The sequence below is a fragment of the Hippopotamus amphibius genome, chromosome 6, assembly GCF_030028045.1.
Source record: "Hippopotamus amphibius kiboko isolate mHipAmp2 chromosome 6, mHipAmp2.hap2, whole genome shotgun sequence".
Classification (NCBI taxonomy): domain Eukaryota; kingdom Metazoa; phylum Chordata; class Mammalia; order Artiodactyla; family Hippopotamidae; genus Hippopotamus; species Hippopotamus amphibius.
In genome coordinates, this window is record NC_080191.1 from 43,101,690 (window position 1) to 43,106,276 (window position 4,587).

The 4,587-nt window shown below is 40.1% G+C and overlaps 1 long non-coding RNA gene across 2 annotated transcripts; it reads right to left on the reverse strand.

Moving 5' to 3' along the window:
• Positions 1–888: 888 nt before the first annotated feature.
• On the reverse strand, positions 889–4,287 carry LOC130856087 (uncharacterized). Of its 2 annotated transcripts, none has more exons than XR_009054432.1 (3): positions 4,185–4,287; positions 3,508–3,691; positions 889–1,636 (listed from the first exon to the last, which is right to left on the reverse strand). It is a non-coding gene; the product is annotated as an uncharacterized LOC130856087 (long non-coding RNA). The 2 variants fall into 2 exon arrangements; XR_009054433.1 differs by having other exon boundaries at positions 4,020–4,279.
• Between the last annotated feature and the right edge of the window lie 300 nt (positions 4,288–4,587).

Genomic DNA, 4,587 nt, shown 5'->3' on the forward strand with positions numbered 1-4,587 from the left:
ACATTTTGTTTTAAATGTTTTGATTTAAACTTTTGAAATAATTTTAGCCATTTTCTGTGGTGGAATGAAGAATGTGTCTTCAAAAATCTAATTTTATCTATCATAGTTAGAAGCATGAGGCCCTGTTCCTGTTGGTTATTCAGAGAAGAGTGAGGATTTATACTTGCCTGGGATTTCACAGCCAGGGCCTATGTGGGTAAAGCATCAAGGAAAATTACTTCTCATACAATTTTCCTAAAACTGCACTGAATTAATAGCATGATTCTCTGAGATGAGGATTCTCATAGCCTCTCTTATTGATAGGTTCACTTCCCACATTTTGTTCCCTAAATTTTAATGACAATGCCTCTTAGAATGAAAGCTGAAATCAACAAAAATTGTTAGATTGTAGATGCAAATTCCCTATTGATAATAATTCTCTTTTCTCCTTACTTGATGAGAAAAAGGCCTCTCAAGTTCTCAAATTCAATGATCTTTTCAGCAAAAGGGCAAATGCTTAGTAAATATAATTTTCAACTTATCATCAGGGTGTGTCTAAGTTAGTGACGGTAGCGAATAACAACACCCTGCATCTATGGAGGAAAAATGATAACTCTCTTTGGAAATATCTCTGAAAAAAAAGATTCATTGTCCTTAAAACGAGTGTGTATTGTTTTACTATTTCCTTTAAAAAGGAGGTCATAGAATCCTTCAGAGTACTAAATAGTGTATTTCAGTTGTAATAACTTCTGTGAGTCAAGTGCTTTATATATTTTTTTCTTATGACTCTGCAGGGTAGACATTATTATAGTCAGAAACTGTGGATCAGAAATGTCGAGTCATTTGCCTAAGGTAACACAGCTCTTGAATAACAAACAGATCAGAGATGAAAGCCATGTCATACTTTGCTTTACCATTTTATTGTACATGCCAATGCCCCGTCAAGCCTTAAATACTTAAACCCACATAAATGTAGAAAGCTTAGAGCAGGAAGGAACTTCTACGGTAGTCTACCCTCCGAATTTTACAAAGCAAGAAATCAGGACCCAGAGAAGTTAAGTGAATAAGCAAGATCACACAGTAATTAGAAACATTATTTCTCCATACAAATCTGTGATTTAAAATTTATGAACTGTGAATGAAAAAAATATTAATGTGTTTAAAAACATCCAAACTTTGGATATTTGCCACCTAATATTGAAACTGATATTATGAAGGGGTAGGGAAGTGGCAACGGAGAGTGAGAAGTGCAAGGCCTTGACCTTATTCCCTGGCAGCCAACTTGCTCTAGGAGAGGATGTCAATCATTCCTTCTTTCCTTTTCCATCGTGGCTCAAGGCTTTTGCGTGCATTCTTCCTTCTGCCCCATATGCTTCCCTACCTCCTTATTTCATTAACCCCCATTCTTCCTTCAGAACTCAGCTCAGAGCATCATTTCCTCAGAGATATCTCCCTGGACCTCCCTGGTTTGGAAATGTCTTTACCACGCACTCACAGCACCTCATCTTGTCTTTGGATTGCAAATCACAACTGAAATCACACTTGCATCTGCAATGTTTTGATTAACGTCTGTGCTACCAGTATCCTGGGAGTTCCATGAAGCAGGATTCCAGCATGATGGGCTTCCTGTCGTGTCCTCACTGTCTCACACAGTGCCCTGCATAGAGGAGGCAATTTAACATCTATTTATTGATGAAATGAACAAATATTCATTGAGAATTTACTAGGTGTTTTGTGATGGGCACTCTGTTAAGCTACAAGGATCCTTTGCCTTAAGTAGTTAACTGTACAGTGGGGGAAAAAAGAAGTACAATGCACGTCTGGAAGTCACACAAACAGTTTTGGGAAGTTCAGAAATTGTCTAGGGGAGCACTGGCCTTTAGATGGTGGGATTAGAGAAAATTTATAGATGAAGCTTTTGAACTGGGTGTAGTGGATGCATTTCAAAATCTGCCTTTGAAAATTCTCTTGTCAATTACCTAAGATGGCATTTACATTAGATGCAAGATCAGGTTTTTGTTTGGTTGTTTGTTTCTTTTGTTTCTTAGTTAAGATATAATTTTGACATATAACATTATATTAATTTCAGGTGTACAACACAATAATTCAATATTTGTATCTATAGGTTTCCCCACTATTGGAAAGTAGAGCTTTCCTATGACAGCTTTAGTAAGTTGAAATGACCTAAAGTGAAGAAGCAATTACCTTAGGACACATCTTGCTGATGGATGCACAAAATAAATCAAGATAAAGTGCAGATGCCCACAGATACAGTTCACAGGTATGGCAGCTTGTTGCTGAGATGCTAAGTGTAGTGCCCAGGGAAGGAGCTTGGTGGTGCCACTCTCACCCACCGCTCAGGGGATCCACTGCCCCTATAAGGCTCACTGCAAAACAAACACTGAACACTACTTTTGCTTTTTGCCTTTTTTTTTTAATATATAAATTTATTTATTTATTTATTGGTTGTGTTGGGTCTTCTTTGCTGCACACGGGCTTTCTCTAGTTGTGGTGAGTGGGGGCTACTCTTCATTGTGGTGCATGGGCTTCTCATTGCTGTGGCTTTTCTTGTTGCAGAGCGTGGGCTCTAGGCACATGGGCTTCAGTAGTTGCGGCATGTGGGTTCAATAGTTGTGGCTCACGGGCTCTAAAGCACAGGCTCAATTGTTGTGGCGCATGGGCTTAGTTGCTCCGTGGCATGTGGGATCCTCCTGGAGCAGGGATTGAACCCATGTCCCCTGCATTGGCAGGCGGATTCTTAACCAGTGCGCCACCTAGGAAGCCTACCTTTTTTCATAAGAATGAAAATCCAAAGGGGATTTTATCCTTCAAAAAGTGGGATAACTTTTTGTGTTGTGGAATGATCACCACAATAAGTCTAGTTTAACATCCATCATGTGTAGTTGCAATTTTTTTTCTTGTGATGAGAACTTTTAAGATCTATTCTCTTAGCAACTTTCAAATATACAGCACAGTGTTATTAACTCTAGTCACCATGATGTACATTATATCCCCATGACTTATTTTGTTTTACCTTGTCATTTTCCTGTGGAATTTAAATCCTTTCATTGTGATTTAATTGCATAATGTATGAGTAATCTCTCAGAAAGAACAAATTCAAGTGAGTAGGTGGAATCCTTCTTCACCTTTAGATGGTCTCTCTAATATAATTTTAACTTTAGACTTTTTAATTGAGTAAATTTAGGAGGGAGTCTTAGAGGGACATCTCTGTTCTTCTACATCTATCATGTTCCTTGTCAGAATCTTTTGTGGGCTCATCTTCTACTTCCTCTTCATTTTCATTTTCCAGGCTCTCCCTGGAGATCTTATTTGCTACCTCTGTTTAATTTCTTAATTTGAAATCTGTATTTTGGGTGATCTTTTTTTTTTTCTGTGCCGTGTGGCTTATAGGAGCTTAGTTTCCTGACAAGGAATTGAACATAGCCTGGCCGTGAAAGCACTGAGTCCTAACCGCTGGACCACCAAGGAATTTCCATTGGGTGAATTTTAAAAGCAAAGAATATATACCTTTAATATGATGATGATGGTAAAGAACGTTGTCTGGTATGCAAGTGAATACATTTCTAGACTTGAATCCCGGTGCTATCATTTGCAAGCATTGTGATCTGGGTAAATTAATTTATTTAACCTCTCCAAGCGTTCAATTTTTCAGCTGTAATATATGATAGCAATTTTGTACATCTCCAGACTGCTGTAAAGATTAAATTCAATAGTGAATACAAAGTCCTTCTCACAGTTCCTAGTACTTAAGAACCAATAACTGACAGGTGTCATGATGTGTATTTATTGGCATCTCCCCATCAATAGCTCTAATCCAGGGATCTCTGCTGAGCCTCAGGCACAGATACCCAGCTGCTGTTGGGAAGCTCTGCCAGGGTGCGCAGGCACCTCTGTGGCTTAACCTGTTTACCATCGAGCTTTTCCTGTCTCAGTGGCATTCCCACCTCCTGTTATTCAAACAGAAAACCTTGCCCTTGCTTTCCCTAAGCAAACCAATAACGAAGTTCTGAGACACTTACCCATTAAGCTATACCTCATTGACATCTCTCGTGTGTGACTTCTCTCCATTTATTGTGAATTCCACCATTATTGACATGGTATCCACCTCTTACCACCCAGCCTTCTCTTAGGTGGTGACTGTCCTCTTGCCCTTCCCAAGGTGCAAATCTAATCATGGCACTTACTTGCTTAAAATACTTCAGGGGTCCTGACTGCAGCAGGGAATACAGGGCGCCTCCAAGACTTGCCTCTAGCCTTCTTTCTAAGTGCTCTCCCCACCTCCCTGCCTCCTTCCCTTACACTCTGGCCCTGCAGGGCAGGGTGAGAGGACTGAGGTTTCCTGAATTAGCCACGCCCGGAATCAAGGTTCAAGCTAACACCTGCCCACAATGCCACCCTCCTCCCGGTGTTCCTGGAGACACCCCTACCCCACCTTCTTCACCTGGCAGATGTCTACTTTCAAGACACGCTTTAATCATCAACTCCTGATAAGTTTTGAGAAATGGAATACTTTCTGCCACATCTGTAAACAAAGGATGTCACAGTCATCAGCAATTGCAGCCCCTGCTGATGATGAGCTGGTGAGCC